Here is a 12,809-nt window from a genome sequence, read left to right on the forward strand (position 1 = left end):
TCACTGAAGCACACACTCACTGAAGCACACACTCACTGAAACACACACTCACTGAAGCACACACACACTGAAGCACACACTCACTGAAACACACACTCACTGAAGCACACACTCACTGAAACACACACTCACTGAAACACACACACACTGAAGCACACACTCACTGAAACACACACTCACTGAAACACACACACACTGAAGCACACACTCACTGAAGCACACACTCACTGAAACACACACACACTGAAGCACACACTCACTGAAGCACACACTCACTGAAGCACACACTCACTGAAACACACACTCACTGAAACACACACACACTGAAGCACACACTCACTGAAGCACACACTCACTGAAGCACACACTCACTGAAACACACACTCACTGAAACACACTCACTGAAGCACACACTCACTGAAGCACACACTCACTGAAGCACACACTCACTGAAACACACACTCACTGAAGCACACACTCACTGAAGCACACACTCACTGAAGCACACACTCACTGAAACACACACTCACTGAAGCACACACTCACTGAAGCACACACTCACTGAAGCACACACTCACTGAAACACACACTCACTGAAGCACACACTCACTGAAACACACACTCACTGAAACACACACTCACTGAAACACACACTCACTGAAGCACACACTCACTGAAACACACACTCACTGAAACACACACTCACTGAAGCACACACACACTGAAGCACACACTCACTGAAGCACACACTCACTGAAGCACACACTCACTGAAACACACACTCACTGAAACACACACTCACTGAAGCACACACTCACTGAAGCACACACTCACTGAAGCACACACTCACTGAAGCACACACTCACTGAAGCACACACACACTGAAACACACACTCACTGAAGCACACACACACTGAAGCACACACTCACTGAAACACACACTCACTGAAGCACACACTCACTGAAGCACACACTCACTGAAACACACACACACTGAAGCACACACTCACTGAAGCACACACTCACTGAAGCACACACTCACTGAAACACACACTCACTGAAACACACACACACACTGAAGCACACACTCACTGAAGCACACACTCACTGAAGCACACACTCACTGAAACACACACTCACTGAAACACACACTCACTGAAGCACACACTCACTGAAACACACACTCACTGAAACACACACTCACTGAAACACACACTCACTGAAGCACACACTCACTGAAACACACACTCACTGAAACACACACTCACTGAAGCACACACACACTGAAGCACACACTCACTGAAACACACACTCACTGAAACACACACTCACTGAAGCACACACTCACTGAAACACACACTCACTGAAACACACACTCACTGAAGCACACACTCACTGAAACACACACTCACTGAAACACACACTCACTGAAACACACACTCACTGAAGCACACACTCACTGAAGCACACACTCACTGAAGCACACACTCACTGAAGCACACACTCACTGAAACACACACTCACTGAAACACACACTCACTGAAGCACACACTCACTGAAGCACACACTCACTGAAGCACACACACACTGAAACACACACACACTGAAACACACACTCACTGAAGCACACACACACTGAAGCACACACTCACTGAAACACACACTCACTGAAGCACACACTCACTGAAACACACACTCACTGAAACACACACTCACTGAAACACACACTCACTGAAGCACACACTCACTGAAACACACACTCACTGAAACACACACACACTGAAGCACACACACACTGAAGCACACACTCACTGAAGCACACACTCACTGAAGCACACACTCACTGAAACACACACTCACTGAAACACACACTCACTGAAACACACACTCACTGAAGCACACACTCACTGAAACACACACTCACTGAAGCACACACTCACTGAAGCACACACACACTGAAGCACACACTCACTGAAGCACACACACACTGAAGCACACACTCACTGAAGCACACACTCACTGAAGCACACACTCACTGAAGCACACACTCACTGAAACACACACTCACTGAAGCACACACTCACTGAAGCACACACTCACTGAAGCACACACTCACTGAAGCACACACTCACTGAAACACACACTCACTGAAACACACACTCACTGAAGCACACACTCACTGAAACACACACTCACTGAAACACACACTCACTGAAACACACACTCACTGAAGCACACACTCACTGAAGCACACACTCACTGAAGCACACACTCACTGAAACACACACTCACTGAAGCACACACTCACTGAAGCACACACTCACTGAAGCACACACTCACTGAAACACACACTCACTGAAACACACACTCACTGAAGCACACACTCACTGAAACACACACTCACTGAAGCACACACTCACTGAAACACACACTCACTGAAGCACACACTCACTGAAGCACACACACACTGAAGCACACACTCACTGAAACACACACTCACTGAAACACACACTCACTGAAACACACACTCACTGAAACACACACTCACTGAAGCACACACTCACTGAAGCACACACTCACTGAAGCACACACTCACTGAAGCACACACTCACTGAAGCACACACTCACTGAAGCACACACTCACTGAAGCACACACTCACTGAAACACACACTCACTGAAACACACACTCACTGAAGCACACACTCACTGAAACACACACTCACTGAAGCACACACTCACTGAAACACACACTCACTGAAGCACACACTCACTGAAGCACACACTCACTGAAGCACACACTCACTGAAGCACACACTCACTGAAACACACACTCACTGAAGCACACACTCACTGAAGCACACACTCACTGAAGCACACACTCACTGAAGCACACACTCACTGAAACACACACTCACTGAAACACACACTCACTGAAACACTCACACACTGAAACACACACTCACTGAAGCACACACTCACTGAAACACACACTCACTGAAGCACACACTCACTGAAACACACACTCACTGAAGCACACACACACTGAAACACACACTCACTGAAGCACACACACACTGAAGCACACACTCACTGAAACACACACTCACTGAAACACACACTCACTGAAGCACACACTCACTGAAACACACACTCACTGAAGCACACACTCACTGAAACACACACTCACTGAAGCACACACTCACTGAAGCACACACTCACTGAAACACACACACACTGAAGCACACACTCACTGAAGCACACACTCACTGAAGCACACACTCACTGAAACACACACTCACTGAAACACACACTCACTGAAGCACACACTCACTGAAGCACACACTCACTGAAACACACACTCACTGAAGCACACACTCACTGAAACACACACTCACTGAAGCACACACTCACTGAAGCACACACTCACTGAAGCACACACTCACTGAAGCACACACTCACTGAAGCACACACTCACTGAAACACACACTCACTGAAGCACACACTCACTGAAACACACACTCACTGAAGCACACACTCACTGAAGCACACACTCACTGAAACACACACTCACTGAAACACACACTCACTGAAACACACACTCACTGAAGCACACACTCACTGAAGCACACACTCACTGAAACACACACTCACTGAAGCACACACTCACTGAAACACACACTCACTGAAGCACACACTCACTGAAGCACACACTCACTGAAACACACACTCACTGAAACACACACTCACTGAAGCACACACTCACTGAAACACACACTCACTGAAGCACACACTCACTGAAGCACACACTCACTGAAGCACACACTCACTGAAACACACACTCACTGAAGCACACACTCACTGAAACACACACTCACTGAAGCACACACTCACTGAAACACACACTCACTGAAACACACACTCACTGAAGCACACACTCACTGAAACACACACTCACTGAAGCACACACTCACTGAAGCACACACTCACTGAAGCACACACTCACTGAAGCACACACACACTGAAGCACACACTCACTGAAACACACACTCACTGAAACACACACTCACTGAAGCACACACTCACTGAAACACACACTCACTGAAGCACACACTCACTGAAGCACACACTCACTGAAGCACACACTCACTGAAACACACACACACTGAAGCACACACTCACTGAAGCACACACTCACTGAAGCACACACTCACTGAAACACACACTCACTGAAACACACACTCACTGAAGCACACACTCACTGAAGCACACACTCACTGAAACACACACTCACTGAAGCACACACTCACTGAAACACACACTCACTGAAGCACACACTCACTGAAGCACACACTCACTGAAGCACACACTCACTGAAGCACACACTCACTGAAGCACACACTCACTGAAACACACACTCACTGAAGCACACACTCACTGAAACACACACTCACTGAAGCACACACTCACTGAAGCACACACTCACTGAAACACACACTCACTGAAACACTCACAGTTCTAGAGTAAAAGTGTTTTGGAAAGTATGTATTTCATATAAAAAATGAAAATATATTTATGTATGCATTATGTTATTATGCATTTTTCATAACAATGTAAAATTGTATAACTTTTATTCAAGTTCACTTTTTGAAACTTTCTTCACGTCATCAATAATCTGCCAAGAGTCGTCTTTAAAAAGAGATTCTTCAGTCTGTCGCTCTAAAGCGTTCTAGATTTACCAGTTTAAGTAGGAAATGTAGTTTTCAGGTCTATACTCAAAAGTGAATAAATGGATATAACAGCATAAATATAATTTAGTACCATAATATCCCCTAAAAATACAAAAATTACATCAAAAACATTATCGAACTAAAATATAGTATAATAATTTCTTTGAAAATAAAACATTCGCTGATGTTTGACGGACACGTGGAGAGCACCAGCTTCCATACAGAGTGTGTGTGACTCCTGTCTTTGCTCTGTTAAACTGCGGCTCTTCTGTAAAACCTACATCTGAGGTTCCCTGCGCTCTCGTTTGCTCTCTTCCTCTAACACACACACACACACACACACACGCTATTGTTAAATCCGACCGTTTCAAGGTTGCTGCTGCTTCGACACTATGAATGTGTCCATGAGGGAGTCTCAGCGTTCCTGTGGGATTAAACTCAATCTGCAGTGTGTAGAAATGTGTAAAGAGAGAGAGAGAGAGAGAGAGAGAGAGAGAGAGAGAGAGAGAGAGAGAGAGACGCAGGAATAACTCGTTCCCGACCTCATCACTTCATCTCTTTCCTAGAACACACAGTAAAAGAAGATATTTAGATAAATGTGTTGGTGTTTTCTGTCCAAACTACTGCTGATACAAATATCACGACTCAATTTCGATTCACAAGCTCGCGATTCGATTCAATTCGATTCGATTCGATATCAACTCATTTGGATATATTTCAGGTACAGTACATGTCAATTCTTCAATTGAGTCATTGATTGAGTCATGAGACATGATTGATTTCAGGAAGTTGTTCTGATTCTTTCATCATTCCTTCTGATGTTCATCATGTTTATTTGCTGCTGTAACCAGTAGTGAAGAGGAAGAGATGATCGGTTCATCTGTCACACACATTATACACACAATTATTGCTTGAATTTAGTTATGAAACAGACAGAATCTGAAAGCTGAGACTTTGTTTCATATCAGATGTATCATTATAGTGATTATTGGATGGCAGGAGCGAATAATGATTAGTGAAGATTTGTTCCTGATTTCATCAGCTGAAAACAGGACAGACGAAAAGATCGATTCCTGGGATTTCAGAATCAATATCGGTTCATCAAAATGGAGGATATTTTCAGCCCAGCACTAGCTCATATAACAGATGTCGTCTGAAGAGAAAGTGTGAGTAAATCATACTTGAGTAAAAGTACAGATACCTTACAGTGAAAATGACTTTACAAGTTACAAGTCTCCGATTCTGGAGTAAAAGTCTTGGAGTTTCTGATTTTAACAGTGCTTCAGTGTTTAACTCGACTGAGTGTAGCCTCAAAGATGAGCTAGTCCTCGAGCCGTGTTTCCATTACAGATCAGCGCAAAACTTTTGCGATTTTTTCTAAATGTCGACAAAAAACTATTGCGAAATGACGGCGTTTCCATTAACCGATGTTATGCGACTAAAACTTAATTTTTCCTCTCGCGATCAGTCAAATCATTCCAAAACCATGGCAACGGACGTTGGTAGGCTTATGTACTGTATCCCAGCCGCTGCACTGGCCATTATTATTAATGGAAGGAGATGTGTGTGTGTTTTCCAGCATTAATGGTGAGGAACGACCCTTATAATACTGTGAGCGGCACATATGAGGAGTTTCTGGGTGTTTCTCACTCAGATCGGCTTCCAGGTCTTGATGTGGCATTTATTTGAGATTTAGAATCCATTATTCCTGTAATCATTTAGTCTTATATGAGTTTAATAAAGAACTCTGTCTCGTATTCTGTCCAAACACACCGCCTCATCTACGTCAGCTGACCTGTAAATGCGCAAAAACTGTTTCCATTGCAGTTTTGCGAAATATTTTTCGAATTGCCTGAAAAACCTCCTCATGCGAGCGGACAAACTTTTTTGCGATAAATGGGAGTTTTTGCGAAATTGACGTGTTTCCATTGGCCGTATTTTCAATTCGCAATTTCAATTTGCACAATTTGAAGGGTAATGGAAACGCGGCTACTGACATGCTAAAGAACTCTCACGTCTCAGTTAAAGGTGCAGTGTGTAATATTAGGAGGATCTGTTGACAGAAATGTAATATCATAATCATAAATGTAAGCTTAGCGTTAAGTTCTGCCAGGAAGACTCAATCAGCGCATCATGAATTAACTCACTTCTAACCAATCATGTGTTAACACTCTCAGTATAAAAGAATGGTACTTACATCCGTCTGAGTTCGCAGATACTGACGGCGCCAATTACCTCCTTCCTCCCCAACCACCACCAGGATGGTCCCTTCCTTTACCTCCAGGGGGTCGGCTGCGCCCCTGCCTTCATCTTCAGGCGGGATTTGCAGATTCCGTTACCCTCGCATTGCTTGCTAAGGACGGGGCCTACGCCAAAGACTATGCTTGCTGAGCTATAAATAAATTTACTCTTGTTATATAATTTTATCTCCCGAGTCTTTCTGGTAGAACTATGTTTTCAGTGGTGAATAAAGACCTTACGTAATGAAGCGTTATGTTTTTATTAGCTTAGAATGAGGCATTTCTCTCTACACACACCGCGAGTCTCCTTCGACATGTTTCTACGGTGGCCCTGAGCGGACAAACGCGTTTCCTCACTATGTTGTTCTTCGTGATAAGAAGCTACAGCTAAAGTTAGCGAATAAAACCTGTATTACAATGATTTCTCCTCAGACTGCCATACTGTAATAATCAAGCCCACGTTCCCCTCCGTCCATCATCTCATCCCTCGTTCCCTCTCTGAGCGGCTGTTCACGCATTACTTCAGCCTCACGCTGGGGGAACAAGCGAATGAAGCGCAAACAACGACTGCGATCCGTCTCACTTCACTTCCTCGAGCTTCACACTCTCGGCACGCTTTCCACAGAATATGAACTGATTTCAACACTGATAATATTCATAAATGTTTCTTGAGCATCAGATCATCATATTAGAGTGATGTGTGAAGGATCATGTGACACTGAAGACTGGAGTAATGATGCTGAACATTCAGCTTTGATCACAGGAATAAATTACACTTTACTGTATATTCACATAGACAACAGCTGATTTACACTGGGATAATATTCCTTCAGAAATCATTCTAATATGATGATTTGATGCTCAATTATCAATGTCATTTTTGTGGAAACTGTGATAAATTAAATTTTTCAGGATTCTTTGATGAATAGAAAGAAATCTGAAATAGAATCTTTTGTAACATTATAAATGTCTTTACTGTCACTTTTGATCAATTTAATTTAACTTTTGATCTTTAACAACCAAATGTGCAAAGCAAATGTCATATTTCATTAAGTAATGCAACATAATTAAGACATTTTCTCAAATCCCCGGATTGTTCCAGTATATACAGTAGAGGCGATCGCTGGCGTATTAATCTCAGGCTGATCAGATGAACGTGTGTGACGTGTGGATGAGGATTAACGAGGCCGGCGAACGGGGAACAGCATTTCTATATGCGCACATGACAGATTCTATTATGCATAATATATGATTGTATATGTGCATTCTTATGAATTATAGAACATCTTTCAACATATGAACGGTAAATCAGAGGGAAAAGGCCCGTCTCGGCCTTCATCCGACCCCAGAGGTTACAGATGTGCGCTGGTGAATAAAGGCTCAAACTTTGCATGTCAATCCAGAAACCTTCAAGGCTGTGTTGTAGATCTCACATCTCACATTCTCATATTACAATATTCAAGAGCATAAAAACTGTAATCAGATGTGCTGTTGCATTAATAACTGCAAGATTCTGGATGTACTGTGTGTGAAAGAAAAAGAAAGAGAGGGAGAGTGAGTGAGTGTGTGTGTGTGTGTGTGTGTGTGTGTGTGTGTGTGTGTGTGTGTGTGTGAAGGGTATTTGGAGGAGCTGAGATCTTATTAATGTTTTAGTAAATTAATATTCGTGTGAGGTCATCTATAAAAGGGGAGTGCATTACTGTGAGAGACACTAATGGACCTTGTCAGAGAGAGAGAGGAGTGTGTGTGTGTGTGTGTGTGTGTGTGTGTGTGTGTGTGTGTGTGTGTGTGTGTGTGTGTGTGTGTGTGTGTGTGAGAGAGAGAGAGAGAGAGAGAGAGAGAGAGTGTGTGTGTGTGTGTGTGAGAGAGAGAGAGAGAGAGAGTGTTTCGTGTGTATCGAGTGTATTTTACTACAGTATGTAAATCTACACGCTCATGATAATGTCACTCTCTATTGTTTTATTCTCTCACTTAATCTCTAGTCCAGTAATTGATTATAATTGGTACATTTAGATATAAACTGGAATCTTTGGATTTATTGAAGTAGTTATTCCATATAATGAGGAGGATAATAGTGTTGTTATCGGGTGTGTGGAGCTGTGAGTGACCGTATGTCACTGCACTGACATGGGCTTTTTACCTTTCATTTTGTACATGAAATTTAAATATATTAAATATGATTTTTAAAGGAAATTAAGACTTTTATTCAGCAAGGATGTATTAAATTTATCAAAGGTGACAGAACATTTATACACACACACACAGTCTCTCACACACCCACAGACACTCACACACACTAACCCTACCCCTAAACCTACACGTCACACTCACACACACACACACACACACACAAACTAACCCTACCCCTAAACCTACACATCACACACACACACACACACACACACACCACACACACTCACACGACGAGAAACACGGCGAGACACACGAGAGGCTCTCTGCTGCCGGCGCTGATAAATACAGGCCTAATTGAAAGGCTCTTTGATCGCTCTCTGTAGCCGGTTTAATTTACACCTTCTCAATTAGTCCTGCCATTTGCCCGCAAACACCAGAGAGAGAGAGAGAGAGAGAGTGTCTGTGTGTGAGAGAGAGAGAGTGTGTGTGAGAGAGAGAGAGAGTGTGTGTGAGAGAGGAGAGAGAAGAGAGAGAGAGTGAGAGAGAGAGAGAGAGAGAGAGAGAGAGAGAGAGAGAGAGAGAGAGAGAGTGTGTTGTGAGAGAGTGTGAGAGACGAGAGAGAGAGTGTGTGTGAGAGAGAGAGAAGTGTGTGTGTGTGGGGGGGGGGGGCACTGCAACATAATTGTACGCCATGTTTACAAGAGTTCCAGTGTAAATTGGGGAAAGATCAAGAGCACTCAAAAACAGCGTATTTTACTATTTCTATTTACTGGAAAATCTCCCGGTTTTAAGCACAGCACTACAAACATTGTTTTGAAGCAAAGCAGTTTGGGAAAAAACAAAAGGTTTAAGATTTTTTTTGTATTTTGCATCTTTTATGAGGAAATGGACTACATATCCCATGAGCACTGGGACTGATATAAAATCTTAACAACAAAGTCCAACCCCAACTTAGTGCAACAAAGAGTCAAACACAAACCTGATGTGAAATGTTTTTGGCTTACACTAAAGAATTCTTCTTTAAATGAGGTGTCGTAATTCTACATAAATCTCTTAAAGTCCCCCGTAGTCAATCATTTTATCCCTTGAAACTCATCTCTGATCACCAAAATAACATATTTAAAGCAACAACAAAGCACTTTTCCTCTGCGGTCCCCCTACAGGTTGGAAGCGGAACTGTCCATTACCGCTGTCGTACATCATTTAGCCTACGCAGCCTCCCGTCGCTCGCTCACTGCTTATCCAGCACCGGCTTTGGAAATAACGATGTCCACAGACAAGGTAGAGTATGTTGCATGGTTTTATGAAAGTATGATGTATTGCGACATCAGAAATGAAGAAAAACAAAATAATGACATTGTTTGCTATTTTTTTGCTATCGTAACGCTTGCCGTAAAGCAAGTCAAATTTGTAGTTTCTTATGTCTCATTAGAACTACAGATCCGCAACCCGATCTGGCAAACTGGCATTGTGCGGTTACAGCCGATAGAGCGTCGCAAAGCGAATGCGGAAGTGCCGTTCACCCTGTTACGACTTGATGAACCACTGAAACGATTTTGGAAACATTATTATAAGGTGCAAAATAATCTTTGGCGTTGCTTTAAATTATTTTTCCTTGGAAAAAATCGTATTCATGTCTTAAAATATCTTGACTGTAACTCGACACCCTTGCCTCATTTAGTATGCGTGGTTCTATGAATATGCAAATGAGCCCCGCCTCCACTCACTCACTCAGCTCAGAGATCCACTGGTTGACGATCACACGTTGATCTGATTGGTTACAAGGTAGTTTGTGACGTCAGAAACACCAGCGATTTCAAAGCGTGTGTTTGAGACTGTCTTTGGTTCACTGCAGTTTTAAGGAGGAAATACTCAGCAATGGTGTCGACTTATGAACTTACACATGCTTTGTCTTAAAGCAGATTAAACACACCACATAGACGCATAAACAACATTAAACGCTGGATTTTCACCACAGGGGGACTTTAATAATATTGTAAGCATGCAATTACACTCACACACACACACACAGATCTGTGTGAGAATTGCTGCTACACGTCCTGTTGTTCACTCATATGACTGATTCTTTTACCAAATTACACATCAGCAAAGTCTTAATCACTTTGTGTGATTGAGCGCTAATTACATGCTAAAGCAGGGGTGGGCAAACTTTTTGGCTCAAGGGCCACACTGGGTTTTAAAATTTGGCAGAGGGCCGGCCCAGTAGCAGATTATGAAACACGATCTCATGAAAGTGCGTATCTATACCACGAATTTTATTTCTCGTGCCAAATACGCCAAAAATGTTTTTTTTGGATTAGGGGTGCGGAGTGTGTGCCTATTACACGCCATAAAGTGTGTATCATATGCACGCGAAAACTGCGTTTCATAAGCACTAAAAATCATACACTGTTCGCTCGATGGCCAGAGGAGAACTGAGCGACTGAGTCCGTGTTCTCCCAAGGTTTTTTCCTCCATTCTGTCACCTGATGGAGTTTTGGTTCCTTGCCACTGTTGCCTTGGCTTTTGGCTTGCTTAGTTGGGGACATTTAATATTCAATATACAAACATGTGTGCAAGCGGTTACCAAACATTTTTTTCTCTGTGAGTTTCCAAAAAAGGAAAAAACATTAACGTGCAACAAGTCTATGCGCTTTAGTCGCTGTCTGTTTGGTTTCCATGGTGACGCTACATTGCTTGTTACGTGACACACACCGCAGCCACAACAGCGCTGAATGAATGATGATCTGCTTTTATGTCATTTTTCCTTTTTTACATTTGTTAGCTATGGCATGAAATATCTGATATTCCGATTGTCAAATATATGCAAAGCAATATATATATATATAACGCAAAGTATTGCAAGAAAAAGCCAAAATGAATGCGATCTTAAGACAATTTTTTAAATACTCGATGGGCCGGATTAAACAGCTTAACCCCTGTGTGTGTGTGTGTGGCCCACCCCTGTGTGTGTGTGTGTGTGGCCCACCCCTGTGTGTGTGTGTGGCCCACCCCTGTGTGTATGTGTGGCCCACCCCTGTGTGTATGTGTGGCCCACCCCTGTGTGTGTGTGTGGCCCACCCCTGTGTGTGTGTGTGGCCCACCCCTGTGTGTGTGTGTGGCCCACCCCTGTGTGTGTGTGTGGCCCACCCCTGTGTGTGTGTGTGGCCCACCCCTGTGTGTGTGTGTGGCCCACCCCTGTGTGTGTGTGTGGCCCACCCCTGTGTGTATGTGTGGCCCACCCCTGTGTGTATGTGTGGCCCACCCCTGTGTGTGTGTGTGGCCCACCCCTGTGTGTGTGTGTGTGGCCCACCCCTGTGTGTGTGTGTGGCCCACCCCTGTGTGTGTGTGGCCCACCTCTGTGTGTATGTGTGGCCCACCCCTGTGTGTGTGTGTGGCCCACCCCTGTGTGTGTGTGTGGCCCACCCCTGTGTGTGTGTGTGGCCCACCTCTGTGTGTATGTGTGGCCCACCCCTGTGTGTGTGTGTGTGTGTGTGTGTGTGGCCCACCCCTGTGTGTATGTGTGGCCCACCCCTGTGTGTGTGTGTGTGTGTGTGTGTGTGTGTGTGTGTGGCCCACCCCTGTGTGTATGTGTGGCCCACCCCTGTGTGTGTGGCCCACCCCTGTGTATGTGTGGCCCACCCCTGTGTGTATGTGTGGCCCACCCCTGTGTGTGTGTGTGTGTGTGGCCCACCCCTGTGTGTATGT

This window comes from Rutilus rutilus, assembly GCF_951802725.1.
Source record: "Rutilus rutilus genome assembly, chromosome: 11".
NCBI lineage: Eukaryota > Metazoa > Chordata > Actinopteri > Cypriniformes > Leuciscidae > Rutilus > Rutilus rutilus.